Here is a 15,890-nt window from a genome sequence, read left to right as displayed (position 1 = left end):
CCCATAGCCTGCGTTACCTCCTTCGCCTTTATAATCGAATTTGGACCGACAGTACTTTTCAGATACGATGTCGGGAAGCTATCATCGTTCCTGTTCCGAAACCTGGAAAGGACAAACATCTCCCCTCTAGCTATCGCCCAATTTCTCTTACGAGTAGTGCATGTAGATTTTGGAGGGTATGATGAATTGCCGTTTAGCTTGGTGGCTGGAATCCCGCAGTATTTAACACCTGCCCCATGCGGTTTTCGAAAGCATCGTTCTGCAGTTGACCATCTTGTTGCTCTCTCCACTTATATCATGAACAATTTTCTCCGGAAACGCCAAACGGTAGCAATACTTTTTGATATGGAAAGAGCATACGATACATGTTGGAGGACAGGCATCCTCCGCACACTGTTCTCTTGGGGCTTTCGCGGTCGGTTGCCCCTTTTGTTGTACTGTTTGCCATTGCCATAAATCCAATTATGGACTGTCTCCTTCCCGATGTCTGAGGCTCCCTCCTTGTGGACGACTTTGCGATCTACTACAGCTCTTAACGGACTAGCCTTCTTGAACGACGTGTTCAAGGATGTCTCGATCGCCTCGACTCTCGGTGCACCGAAACCGGCTTCCACTTTTCTCCAGTAAGAACGTGTGTGTTAATTTTTGGCGTCGTAATGAGTTTCTTCCACCTTCCTTACATTTAGGACCAGTCAAACTTCCGTTTTGGGACGTTGTTAAATTCTTGGGTCTTATGTTTGACAGAAAACTGTGCTGGTCCTCCCACGTTTTCCGATCTTTCGGCTCGCTGTCTACGATCCCTCAACACCCTCTGTGTCCTGAATGGTACCTCCTGGGGAGCGGACCGAGTCGTCCTTCTCCACCTCTACCGCGCCTTAGTGCGTTAGAAATTGGACTATGGAAGCATAGTTTACTCCTCTGCTCGGCCATCTATTCTTCGGCATCTCGACTCTATCCACCACCGTGTTTTACGTTTAGTGTCTGGAGCTTTTTACACCAGCCCTGTGGAAAGCCTTTATGCTGAGACTGCTGAGCTTCCGCTGTCCAATCGGTGAGCAGTCCTTCTGAGTCGTTATGCTAGCCATCTGTCTTCCAAGCCTGCTAATCCGGCCCATGACATTTTTTTCGACGCCTCCTTGGATGTAGGGCATGCAGGCCACCCTTCTTCCCTACTACCACCGGGAGTCCACTTCCGTCAACTGCTCCATTCTCTTTCCTTCCGCTTTCTGAAAACTTTTTTGACAACTTGGGGTACAGCACCCCCTTGGCTCCGTCCCTGGATCTGCCTGCTCCGTGACCTTTGTCGATTTCCCAAGGATGGCTACCCTTCACTTGTTTGTCAGGCATTTGCTGCTCTATGTGCACAAATGACGGACGCCACATTTATTTACACCGACGGCTCGAAAACATCGTTAGGTGTAGGGAGTGCCTATATTGTTGGCGACACCCCTAATCAATTTCGGCTTAGCGACCAGTGTTCGGTTTATACTGCGGAGCTTTACGCTGTTCTCCAGGCTGTGCAATACATCCGTCGCCATCAGCGGATACAGTATGTTATCTGTTCAGATTCTCTCAGCTCTCTCATCAGTCTCCAAGCCCTGTACCCTGCCCACCCTCTGGTCCACCGGATTCAGGACTGCCTGTGCTTCCTCCACTTGGGGGGCGTCTCGGTGGCGTTCCTCTGGATCCCAGGACTCGTTGGTATCTGTGGGAATGAGGCGGCCGATATAGCGGCCAAGGCTGCAGTATTTCTTCTTCAACCAGCTATTCGCACGATTCCCTTCACCGATCTACGGAGTGTTTTATGTCGTCGTGTTACTCTTTTATGGCACGCACATTGGTCGCCACTTCCCAATAATAAATTGCGGGACTTTTGATAGCTCTTCCCTGTGCTTGGACCTCTTCCTCCCGAACGCGTCGTCGGGAGGAGGTAATTTTAACTAGACTCGGGATAGGGTATTGCCTTTTTAGCCATCGACATCTTTTAAGTGGTGATCCTTCCCCACTCTGTCCCCACTGCTCTCAACTGTGGACGGTAAGACACCTGTCGCGTGATATATCTTTCATTTTAGCAGCTGACAAGTGCTCAGCCGATCGCGTTCTTGAGTTTATTAGTGGCAGTCAGATGACGTCAGTCATTTGAAGCTCTTTTTGGGGACAACCCCACCCCCCTTCTATAATGATTTTTTAAGCTTTCCTTTTATTTTTAGTTTCTCCAATTATTTGAGTTTCGTTCCCATTTCTGCCTTTTCCTAAGTCACAGACCGGGCGCTAATGACCCTAGCAGTTTTGCGCCCTAAAACCATAACAAAAAAAATCCCCTCGTCCGGTTTTTCGATATGGCACAGATGTAGACAGCCTTCGCTACAATTTAATTTGTTACCACAACCATCATTTCTACTGCCACGTTAGTTGGCATTGCCACCTTACAAATTAACCCAGACTAAGTGCTGTACTACTGATCTTTGCCGCCACAGTCACGATTTCAGCGGAAGGGGAGGTGTCCAATACGTAAGTCACTCAGTTTCGATTCCCTGTTATATTGTAATTTTATTGCAATTAAGACAGAACAACCTAATCTTGTTTTTGAAATGATATTTTAAGGCATATTTCCTGCGCTGTTTCTTGTAGCGATTTAACTTGTATGTCGACTTGAGTATTGTTGGCTAGGCGAGCAACAGCATCAGCAAATCCCAAGAAGTTGAAACTTCATTTGTCGCACATTCAATTCTTGTTTTCTTTTGAATATCTTCGTATCATTCGCTCATTACATATTCGAGTGAAAAGTGGAAGAGTGGTAGTAATAGGCTATCACTTTGACTGAAGCCAATTTTTATGTGGAATGCTTTTGAAGTCACTCTTCTAAACTTCGTTCGATGTTATGTTGGGAAGAGTAAGTTACGGTAGCGTCATTAAGCTGGTCACTTTGCCAAATGTCATTCGTTAGTTGCGTGATCAGTTAATATAAATAACTTACATAAAGTAGTGCTACATAATACGTTAATCTTATAAATATTACAAATTGCAATCGAGGGCCTTAAGCTTAGAATTCATTTAGTGCAAACACGTGTTTACTAGGAAAGCTAACCCCCTGTTTCACAAATTTTTGAAGTATGTGGCAGCTTGTTGAACCATACATACCTATTAAAATATGGACTATTCTTACTTTTAATTTTTCCTCTGAATAATCTTGTTAACCTCACTTCTAGTGTCAGAATTGTATCACACTTGCTTGCTTTGTTTTTACTGTTCACAAAAAACTATAGTAAGTTAGTACAAATATAAGCAATATATTGTTAAATATTTGCTATACGAGGACTCTTTGGACCTTAGACTGTGCATTAACCTCATTGCCCTTATCTACAATACCAATAATGTGTTCAGGTGTTGTCCTGCCACGCGGCCGCACACTTCAGTATCTTGATTAACAAATTATCCCATGTTTAAGGATTGAGCTGGAACTGTATTTGCCACTTCGCTTATCAGCGGGAACCTACTGCTTATTTTCTCGCACACAGAATAGATGTGGTTTACGTGACAATGATTTTTGTCCAGATGGACACAAAGAAATATGTTACCTTTTTCTTCCTATGTAATATCACATTTTATCTTCATGAGAGCAAGTAGTTTTAATGTTAGTGATAGATTTACTGACTTTAGGATTTAGGCCTTAATGCAGGAAAATACGTGGTTACTTCTGTAACTCCTTCAGTTTCAAATGACTAATTCCTCAGCTTTGTTGGTAAGTTAAAAGGGTGGTGTCTTCAGCATAGCTTACCTGATGACAGTGGAAGAACTGTCACATTACTATAGTAGTAGTAGTAATTCGGTGCACTGCTTGTTATTTAAATATGTTAACAGTGACTGCATAGACAAGTCTTTAATGTTATATGCCTTAAATTTCATGAGCTATCCACGGCTTACTATATCAGAGGCTTTGGAAAGATGTAACATTATGCCTGTTCTCCTCACTCCTTCATCCAGGAGGGTGTACAGTCTTTCCTAAAGCCATGCTGCGTTTATTTATTTGTTTATTTATTTACAATAACCATTTCAAAAACCATATTAAAGCTTGGGAACAATGATACTGAGCTGTAGTTTGAAGACTCTATTGTAGGTTACTTCGCTTCTTAGCACTGGTTTATCAGTGTTTATTTTGAGACTACTAAGATGTTTTCCATAGTACTACAGATTGAGGCAAGTTGTGGTTCCTTCTGTGCACTTTCTTCAGGCCTCGACGTAACAGCTGAGTATTCGTTCTTTAATGTTAGGAATACCTTGCTTGTTTCGTTTCCCTTGACCTCTTCAGGTTGAAACTTCATAGTTTTGAGTGGTATGATTTGGTATCTCATGATTGATGCCCATAACCAGTACTTTATTTTCTGCTGGTGATATGAAATTCTTATCAAAAAGAATACGTACTGCTTTTGATATTTTTACGATATTACCGTACTGTATTATGCGTAATGGCTTGCTGACTCCAGATGCCTCAATCAGTTTTCCGACGGCTTTGCATACATTAGCAGATTGCAATATTTCGGTACTGTTAATGTTGTTTTCCAAGGTTAAAAATTTCTGCTTTAAGCGATTTGGATTGTTACACTTTAATTAGAAAATATGCAGTTTTTTGTTTTGTACGGAACACCTAGGTCTTGAGTATTCTTCCTATGTTTAACAAGGTTGGCTGAAAGTCTCTGTCATTCCTTCTACTCCTTGTGTGTTGGCTCTGTCATTTCTGTAATGGCTGATCAGGAGTCAGCATAGCGGTAGAATGGCTAAAGCTCATCCCGTTTACCTGACGCTTCCCCGTGGGATAGTGTATCCAATCCCTCCTTAGCTACCTTATTTTTAATGAAATTTGATCTTCCTGTCATTAGAAGCTCGTTTCTTTTCTGTCACCAGCAATTTTGAGAATTATTGCGGAATGTATCCACGTAGATCTAGAGGCTGAGACCCTGTTGTCAAAGGAAAGTATATTTTTACGATTGTATGATCTTAATACAGCTGAGTTTGTTCGTGGCTAATTTGATGAAGCTGACATCAATGTTAGTGTCGAAGTACATTGTCATTGGAACCTGTCTGCTTAATTACGTCACTGAAACTGTAGATAAAATGGACTGCCACTGCATACGTTCTGTCTTGCCACAGAATCGGTGGTTTCATGCCAAAGGGACTGGTACTAAATAATAGTAAAACGCTGGTTTCAGATTGAAATGACTGGTCTTTGTCGCAATGCCAGCCAAAAGCACATTAAAATTCGTTAGCTCGCATTTCAAATAAAACCGCACATGACAGTGTCAATGTCTGACAGTTAAATGACCCATTTCAACGAATTTAACTGCACAAGTGTTTCGTCAGATATATAGAAAGCTTAAACAAAAGAAATGAACACTTAGTTCGGTCATACGTAGTAATAAGCCTTTGACCAAGTTACGTAGAATTTCTGATAATTAAAATGTTTGTATGAGAGATATGCGAAACTTTAAGACAAAATACTGTCTTGAACTACGGATGGAGGTACGACCACGCTTTAAAGAAAACAATTCTCATACGTCTGCGAATCGTATACTGCATGTGGTAGAAAGAGTTATAAAGTTGCGTCTTATTGCACGGAGAATCTATTTGAAGTGCGAGCCAACGGATTTTAATGCGTTTCATGGTGGAACAGCGATAAAGACCGGTACAAGAGTTGCAATTCATCGCTTCACATACAGAATTCACATCTGTGAAAGCTGTAACATCATTTGACGGTGATACTAAATTTAATTCATTATTTTTACACTTTATGTGGAGTGTGCCATCTAGTGATGTATCTGCAGGTTGTGCCGGTTACCACCGCATTCCTAAGTGACTTCTTAAAGATGCGAATCGCCGGCCGATGTGGCCGAGCGGTTCTAGGCGCTTCAGTCTGGAACTGCGCGACCGCTACGGTCGCAGGTTCGAATCCTGCCTGGGGCATGAAAGTGTGTGATGTCCTTAGGTTTGTTAGGTTTAAGTAGTTGTAAGTTCTAGGGGACTGACGACCTCAGATGTGAAGTCCTATAGTGCTCAGAGCCTTATATTTCAGATGTGTTAAGACCCCTGGCTCTACCCTTCATTCGATCCCTGCGAAACTCTAGCAGGATAATGCACGAACGCATGTTGCAGGTCCTGTTCGGGCCTCTATGGATACAGAAAATGTTAGACTGCTGCCCTGCCCAGCACATTCTCCAGATCTCTCACCAGCTGAAAACGTCTGGTCAATGGTGGCCGAGCAACTGGCTCGTCGCAATACGCCAGTCACTACTCTTGATGAACTGTGGTATCGTGTTGACGCTGCATGGGCAGCTGTACCTGTAGACGCTATCCAAGCTCTGTTTGACTCAATGCGCAGGCGTATCAAGGCCGTTATTACGGTCAGAGGTGGTTGTTCTGGGTACTGATTTCTCAGGATCTATGCACCCAAAATGGGTGAAAATGTAATCACATGTCAGTTCTGGTACAATATATTTGTCGAATGAATACCCGTTTATCATCTGCATTTCTTCTTGGTGTAGCAATTTTAATGACCAGTAGTGTCCATCTGGGTACACCTTAGACACTCAGTAGATTGCCTAAGAATAACGTAAAAAATTTTATTGAGCTATTTAGTACGCGGGTAAGTCCTGTTATTGACTATGCAGAAGGAAGTAAATGACGCTCAGGGATAGCTGAAGATGAGTGAATTATTACATTTAATTTTATTTAAAGAACACTGAAAGTAGGCATGGGATTGGTAGTAAATACGCTTACCCTCATTTTGCTCTCATTATGAGATTGATGAACTGGGTAATATGAGAAACCGAGAAAGTAGGAAAAGACAAGACGAAAATCGCAAGAGTATTTGGCCTTGGTTCAGTCTCCCGAAAGCCATTATTCCCAGAAAGCTTGCAGCTCTTGACTCGCTGACAATTCTGCTAACTTTCAATTGCTATAGTCCCTAAACCCGCCCCTCGCATCTTTCCGCGATACTGGTGCGTTATTTAGTTTCCCTCGTTGCAGTAGAAAAACTAAATTTTCTGTATTATCTCCATTACGCTAGAGATGTGGCACGAAGCCTCTGTTTATGGAATCGTCAGTCACGCATCCTATTACCCATGCAAGAGGACTCGTTTTGAACCAGAAAGAACTTACCGACTGCACACAGTCAGGTGTGTTTGATACTGTGTCTGAGTTAAAGTACAATGGCTTTCTGAATACCCTAAACCTGATAACTAAAATGCCGAAACTGGTTTCAGTAGAGCCAGCGGTTAAAAACACGCTGTGGTGCCGGTACACGTCTGATGGGGCCTGGATTCAGCAAGACTGACTTAATTGCTGAAGTATCATCCCTGACTGTAATTTATGTGACTGGAGTACTCCTACCAGGAAGTGGTGAGACGTTCGACAGGAGAATACTTCACTGTTGTAGCTTCTTAAACAAAGCACAGTTAGAAAATAACCCAGTCAGATATTCACCCATTGCAACCTAAGTCAACTCAAATAGATTTATAGTTCCCATCTGCTATTTCCAAAAGAACAGTTCTGTGCCACCGTTTACATTTATAAAATGGCTCGCATTATTAGTCGAGCTTGTTATCACATGCTTTCCATTTAGCGCGTCGAGACGATGAAGGGGAAAAAGGGAAAATTCAGCTTCTCTCGAAATCTGCTGTCGCAATGACAAGGATACCGCCCTGGCTCACCACAGACTTCGTTGAGATACGTTATGTATGCAGAACTTGACCAGAAGTTAAATTGACGGAAGTGGGGTCTCCAGATCACCAAACATTCACAAAAAACAGTATTTTTGATGCGGGTCGCGCGATGCATGTAGTGCAGAACGGTAATAAGAGGGTCGTGGGGTAGCGTTCGTATGTGCAACAATGTCTTCCTTCAATTTTTACGTCACTTGCACTGCAAATAAACCGAAGTATAGGTCAATATATAGCATTTGTTAATATTTTCATAAAAGGCGTGAAACGGGAAAGCAGAGGACAACGTGGCACTGCGAACAAATTTCCAGGAAAGAACTGTAAGGCATACACGAGAACTTTGTAAAAAAACTGAATACTTCATTACTGTACTGTTAGAGATTTACACTCGCTGTAGTGATACACATCGTAAAAACAAGGAGCACTAATTTTCTCAGTATCTAGCACACCTTATGAACACCTTATTTTTACTGAACAAGGTTACTTTAAAGTTTCTACGGCGAAGCGAACTTGGTTTACATTCGTGAAAGGCTCTCTCAGCTCACAGTTTGTCGCATAACGAATCATTTCGTCAACCAGTATAGCTGCTGATGCACAAAGATGCAGTCTTCTCGGAATGCGAGTTATTTTTGTCACTGAGTGAGGTAAAAGCAGTTTTGTAGCTTTTTGATCAAATTATTTACCTTGCAATAAAAATAGACGTCACGGAGTTGTAATAGCGAAGTGCATGTTATTTTTTCTAAACGCTTCGCCTTTTCAGGCCAAGCCCTACATACACCATAAATTAGGAAGAAATCGGTGATTACGAGTAGGCGCTCTATCTTGTGACCAGTCTTCTGCGCTTTGTTGGATGTGTAACAAACCACCATTCTCGATGAGAAAGAGTTGTCGGAATGATATAACTATTTGCAGAAATTCTATGTAGTGTAACTGCGTTCTCAGCAATCTGTTATACATGTGTAACCGGAATTTCTTGGTATTTTGAGTATAGGTGAAAAAATAATGAACACGTATTACACGACAAAGCAAATATATAACCGTAGCTTTCAAAATGTCAATGAAAAGTTACCAGCGTTGGAATTAATTATAAATAATGAGCTTTAGTTCTTTTCCAGTCAGATTGTTTGCTTAGATATTTACGTTCCTACATGCACAAACTTGGCTTTCACAGAACCGTACCTGCTTCTTTAATGATCATGCCGATTCTGCAAGCATCGTCGCGAAAGGGATACTGTAGGGTGCCGCACGAATCATATGAAAAATGCTAATGCTAATTGTTATTGGAGCGCAGTGCATTTAAATGTACCTTTTTTGTGAAATAAAATATTTTAAGGTAAGGTTGTCCCAGCTTTTGCAGTGAAGCGGAAGGCTACAATCACTGATGCAATCGTACTGCTCGTCTCTCTTTTGTCTCTTTATGAAGGGAGTCTAAAAGAAACCGCACTTCGCTGCTCGTCAGTCGGAGAATTGTCCCGGCTTCTTGCTCATCCTCAATCCGTAGTTCCCGAACCAGCGTATGGGCTGCGCCCTGTCCTGTTCATCCAGTTTTACAGACAATCTTTCACGTGTATTGTGATGAGAAATATGAATTATCTATGTACACGTTGGTATCATTTCTAACTCCGACAAAAAAAATACGCGTATAAGTATTTAGTAAATTAACACACACGTCAAAAAACGTTTTGCGTCATCCCAGTTCCCAGAAGTCCTGAAGAGAGACGTTGACTATGGTTATTGTATCACAGACACAGTCCTTTGACTGTTCAGAGGTGTTACTAAACCCGCCCAAAGATGTAAACAACCGTTCATGAGCAGCGCCTGTTTTACGGAGGGGGTCCAACCGTGGATCACTTCCAGCCGTTCCACCAGGAAGGAGCTACAGGGCTTGTGTTTTCTGTTGGTCAACCATGCCTAGACGGTCAAAACTGGGGCTCGATCGGGTCCGCATTGTTACTTTATGCCAGGAAGGGCTCTCAACAAGGGATGTGTCAGGGACCTGGGAGTGAACAAAAGCGGTGTTCGGACATGGAGGAGATAAGAGAGCCGATGACATGCCTCGCTCACGCACCCCAAGGACTAGTACTGCAGTGGATGACCGCGACGGATTATGGCTCCAAGGAACCATGACGGCAACGCCACTATGTTGAAGAATGCTTTTCGTGCAGCCACAGGACTTTGCAGCTCAGTGCAGATGGGCCCAACATGATGCCGAATGGACCGCTCAGGATTGGCATCACGTTCTCTTCACCGACGTGTCGTAAATGCCTTTAACCAGACAATCATTGGAGACGTGTTTGGAGGCAACCCGCTCGGGCTGAACGCCTTAGACACACTCTCAGGGAGTGCAGCAAGGTGGATGTTCCCTGCTGTTTTGAGGTGGCATTATGTGGGGCAGAAATATACCGCTGGTGGTGAAGGAATTGGCCATAACGGCTGTACGATACGTGAATGCCATCCTCCGACCGATAGTCCAACCATATCGGCAGCATATTGGTGAGGAATTTGTCTTTATGGTCGACAATTCACATCCCCATCGTGCACATCTTGTGAATCCACTCTGTGGGTCCGGGGTAAGAATAGCCCTGAGGTATTCCTGCCTGTCGTAAGAGGCGACTAAAAGGAGTTTGAACTGTTTCGGCCTTCCATGTAATGGTCCCCCTTGGGGTTTGACCTCCATTTTCCAAAATTCTACAGAAGTACGAGCCTTTTGGGGAAGGACGCCTTACGTGGAGTATCACTGGCCCTCCGTGCACTAAGACCTTGGCACTCAGCATTGTAACGGCGTTGTAACCACACCCACTATTCCTCAAATTTGGCCTAAACGCCTGATGGGTTGCACAAGTTATACACATAGTGCGTCCCCATCTGCACCTACGATCATGATGGACTTTCCATGGGACCAGAAATCCAGCACAGTAGCCAGCCCGTTGTGGTGGGGTCGTCATGTACCCTCTAGGATGTAGCCCCCTGGCAACACAGGGATCGTACTGCCGATACCTGAGCTGCACCCTCCCCACATCGGCCAAGGAGTAGATGCTCGTCTCCTTGGGGCATTGGGACTCCCGGCAACAGTCATCCTGCCAGGTGGCCCTTGCTGAGGCTCGGTGGCGCCAGTGGGGAGAGCCCCTGGTCGGAGTGGGTGGTATCGGGGCGGACGTTTCGCAGATGAAACATCAACATGTATCAGGTCGCTCTGCGGAAAAGTCTTTTAAAAAGAAGGGTACTCTCTCTGGTTCTGGTTCTCCTGCCCTTTCCCCCTTGGCCACTCCCTGGGAGGGAGGACAGGCCCGCCGGCTTGGGGCGAAGTACTTCCCCCGCTATTTCTCGGACCAATGGGGGGACGTTCGCCACCTCCAAGCCCATGTTCTTTGCTCAGCACATCGAGGACATCTTCGGGGAAATCGAGGCTCTCAGTAAAATGCGTTCAGGGTCCGTTCTTATAAAGGCCACCTCCGCCACACAGTCGGCTGCGCTCCAGGCGTGCGACCGACTAGGGGACATCCCAGCGTCCATTGTCCTGCATCTGGCACTGAATAGGATGCAGGGGGTTATTTTTCATCTTGACCTCCTGCTGCAATCTGATGAGGAGCTCAGGGCCAACCTGGAGCGCCGAGGCGTGCATTTCGTCTGGCGAGTCCAGCGTGGCCCCAAAGACCGTCGCATAGACACTGGGGCCTTTATCCTCAAATTCGAGGGGGACGTTCTCCCGGAGAAGGTAAAGGTGATGTGCTACCGTTGTGACGTGCGACCTTATGTCCCGCCTCCTATGCGCTGCTTTCGGTGTTTGCGCTTTGGGCACATGTCGTCACGGTGTGAGGCTGAGCCCCTTTGTGGCGATTGTGGACGTCCTCTTCGTGAGGAACATACATGCACCCCACCACCTCAGTGCGTTAATTGTCCTGGTATCCACTCGCCTAGATCTTTCGACTGCCCCGCGTATCAGAAGGAGAAGAAGATTCAAGAACTCAAAACTTTGGATCGTCTCTCTTATTCTGAGGCCAGGAAGAAGTATGACCGCCTCCATCCCGTGACTTGGCAACTTCGTTGGCCTCAGTTATGTTCACTACTTCCACAGTGTCCTCACCCCCATCCTGTCCCCCCTCCACCTTCTCCCCCATCCTGGGTCTATGCCTCCGCCTCCCAAATCCCTCCCTTCGAAATCCTCCTAACCCGCGGCCCCTGCCCCCTCTGCCCCACGGGCCACCCTTCCTCCTCCTCTCCCCCCCCCCCCCCCCGCCGCCTAAGAAGTGATCCTCTTCTCAGGCGTCCATGGGGGAAACGTTCCGGACCCTGGCTTCAGAGGTCCGGAGTTCCAAAACGGACCCCGCGCGTGAGGACCTACTTCGGGTCCCGCCCACCATCTCAGTGCCTTCTCGGACTTCCAAGAAGGCCTCCAAGAAGAAGTCTCTATCCCCCTCTCCACCCCGGCGCATTTCGTCTGACGCTCAATCCGTGAGTCGCTGCTCCCGGCCGTCCTGCGTTTCGCCGGGACGCTTTGCTGCCAGGTGCTCAGCTGGCCTCTCGTCGGCAAATGATGCTGCCCCTCCTACGCATCCCGGTACAGCGGCCGCAGCTGGCGATGACTCGATGGAACAGGATCCGCCTCCTGCCGATTGCATCGTTGTTCCCTCGAAACCTGGCCCTCCACAGCCGTCGAGGTGACCAGCTCTTCCTCCGTCTCGTTCCCCCATTTTTTCTGACTAGCGATGGCCTTGTTAGATTGGAACATGAGAGATATTCGATCTAATCGGGAGGAATTACAACTGCTCCTCTGCCTGCACTGTCCGCTCGTCCTTGGTCTCCAGGAAACCAAGTTGCGCCCGACTGACCGTATTGCCTTTACCCACTACACCTCGGAGCGGTATGACATCACCCCTGCGAACGGTATTCCGGCTCATGGTGGGGTCATGTTGCTCGTTCGGGACGATGTCTATTACCATCCCATCCCATTGACCACCCCACTCCAAGCAATAGCTGTCCGTATTACTCTTCCTGCCTCTACTTTTTCAGTTTGTACCGTCTACACTCCATCGCCATCCGCAGTTAGTCGGGCTGACATGATGCACCTGATTGTTCGGCTTCCTCCGCCGTTTTTATTGTTTGGCTACTTGAATGCCCATCATCCCCTTTGGGGCTCTCCTGCATCCTGTCAAAGAGGCTCCCTCTTGACGGATGTCTTCAACCATCTCAATCTTGTCTGCCTCAATACTGGCGCGCCGACTTTCCTCTCGGACTCTACTCATACCTACTCCCACTTGGACCTTTCGATCTGTTCTAACACTCTTGCCCGTCGGTTTGAGTGGTATGTCCTTTCTGACACCTATTCGAGCGACCACTTCCCTGACTGGGGACTTTACTCCTCCCTGACGACCTTTCCGGACGACGATTTTCTCAGTTGTGACAGTCAGGTCGAATACCTCACGGCTGTTATCATCAATGCTGCCGAACGTTCCATTCCTCGTACTCTCTCTTCTTCCCGTCGCGTTTACGTCCCCTGGTGGAACGAGGCTTGTAGAGACGCTATCCGTGCTCGACGACGTGCTTTATGCACCTTTTGCCGCCATCCTACGTTGGCGAAATGTATTGGATACAAACAACTCCGAGCGCAATGCCATAGAGTCATCAAAGACAGCAAAAAAGCTTGTTGGGCCTCATTCACCAGCTCCTCTAATAGTTTTACTCCCACTTCTGTCGTCTGGGGTGGCCTGCGCCGTCTGTCGGGCATTAAGGCCCACTCCTCGGTACCTGGCATGACCTCAGGTAATGAGGTCCTCGTTGATCCTCTGGCTATCTCCAACGCCTTCGGCCGGTATTTCGCGGAGGTTTCAAGCTCCGCCCATTACCACCCTGCGTTCCTTCCCAGGAAAGAGGCAGAAGAGGCTCGGCGACCTTCCTTCCTCTCACTGAATCTGGAAACTTATAATGCCCCCTTTACTATGTGGGAAGTCGAACGTGCGCTTGCACTGTCCCGGTCCTCTGCTCCGGGGCCAGATGCCATTCACGTTCAGATGCTGGCACATTTTTCTCCGGCGGGCAAAAGCTTCCTTCTTCGTACCTACAATCGCGTCTGGACCGAAGGTCAAATCCCCATGCGTTGGCGTGACGCCGTCGTTGTTCCTATACCCAATCCCGGGAAGGATAGACACCTTCCTTCTAGTTACCGCCCCATTTCGCTTACAAGCTATGTCTGCAAGGTGATGGAGTGCATGGTTAATGCTCGGTTAGTCTGGATTCTTGAATCTCGACAGCTACTTACCAAAGTTTAATGCGGGTTTCGTCGCCGCCGCTCCGCTGTTGACCACCTTGTGACCTTGTCGACATTCATCATGAACAACTTTTTGCGAAGGCGCCAAACGGTAGCCGTGTTCTTCGATTTGGAGAAGGCTTATGATAGCTGTTGGAGAGGAGGTATCCTGCGCACTATGCACAGGTGGTGCCTACGCGGTCGCCTGCCCCTTTTTATTGATTCCTTTTTAACAGATCGAAAGTTCAGGGTACGTGTGGGTTCCGTATTGTCCGACGTCTTCCTCCAGGAGAACGGAGTGCCTCAGGGCTCCGTCTTGAGCGTAGCCCTTTTTGCCATCGCGATCAATCCAATTATGGATTGTATTCCTCCTAATCTCTCAGGTTCTCTCTTTGTCGATGACTTCGCGATCTACTGCAGTGCCCAGAGAACATGCCTCCTGGAGCGCTGCCTTCAGCGTTGTCTAGACAGCCTATACTCGTGGAGTGTGGCAAATACCTTCCGATTCTCTGAAGAGAAGACGATTTGTATCAACTTTTGGTGATATAAAGCGTTCCTTCCGCCATCCTTACATCTCGGTCCCGTTGTTCTCCCATTCGTGGAATCAACTAAGTTTCTAGGGCTCACATTGGACAGGAAACTTTGTTGGTCTCCGCACGTCTCTTATTTGGCGGCCCGTTGTACACGTTCCCTTAATGTCCTCAGAGTTCTTAGTGGTTCATCTTGGGGAGCGGATCGCACTGTCCTGCTTCGCTTGTATCGGTCCATAGTCCAAACGAAGCTGGATTATGGGAGCTTCGTCTACTCGTCTACTCGTCTGCTCGGCCATCCCTCTTACGCCGTCTCAACTCCATCCACCATCGGGGGTTACGACTTGCGACCGGAGCCTTCTACACTAGTCACGTTGAGTCTTTATGCTGAAGCTGCCGAATTACCATTGACTTACCGGCGCGACATACTGCTGTGTCGGTATGCCTGCCGGCTTTTGTCAATGCCCGACCGTCCCTCTTATCAGACCTTCTTTGCCGATTCTCTCGACCGTCAGTACGGGTTGTATGTGTCTGCCCTGCTGCCCCCCGGAGTCCGCTTCCGTCGCCTGCTTCGACAATTGGATTTTGCCCTCCCTACCACCTTCAGAGAGGGTTAGAGCCCGACACCACCTTGGCTCCCGGCTCCGGTTCATATTTATCTCGACCTCAGCTCACTCCCGAAGGAGGGTACTCTGGCTGCAGTGTATTTCTCACGGTTTGTCGAACTTCGTGCTCGACTTGCCGGTCAAACCTTTATTTACACCGTTGACTCCAAAACAGACGACGGTGTCGGCTTTGCCTTTGTCTTCGGGGCCGTCACCTTTAAATACCGGCTCCTCAACCAATTTTCCAGCTTTATGGCCGAGCTCTTTGCTCTCCATCAGGCCGTTCAGTATGCCCGCCGCCACCACCATTCATCGTATCTACTCTGCTCTGATTCACTCAGTGCTCTTCAGAGCCTTGAAGCTCCCTATCCAGTCCATCCCTTGGTGCAACGGATCCGGCAGTTCCTCCATTCTTTCGCTGATAATGGTTCTCCTGTCAGCTCTCTGTGGGTTCCCGGACATGTAGGAGTGCCTGGGAATGAGGCTGCTGATGCTGCAGCCAAGGCTGCAGTCGTCATGCCTTGGCCAGCCTCCCATAGTGTCCCGTCATCTTACGTTCGTGGGGTCGTTTGTCAGAGGCTTGTGTCGTTGTGGTGGGATGCTTGGTCATCCCTTCAAGGAAACGAGCTCCGGGCAGTCAAACCGCTCCCAACTGCTTGGACAACCTCCTCCCGACCATCTCGGCGAGAAGAGTTCCTTCTGACCAGGTTGCGGATTGGGGATTGCCGGTTTAGCCACCGCGACCTGCTCTCCGGCGACCCAGCCCCGCAGTGCCCTTGTGGTCAAGAATTAACAGTGC

The sequence above is a fragment of the Schistocerca serialis genome, chromosome 2, assembly GCF_023864345.2.
Source record: "Schistocerca serialis cubense isolate TAMUIC-IGC-003099 chromosome 2, iqSchSeri2.2, whole genome shotgun sequence".
NCBI lineage: Eukaryota > Metazoa > Arthropoda > Insecta > Orthoptera > Acrididae > Schistocerca > Schistocerca serialis.
This window is presented reverse-complemented; position numbering follows the sequence as displayed.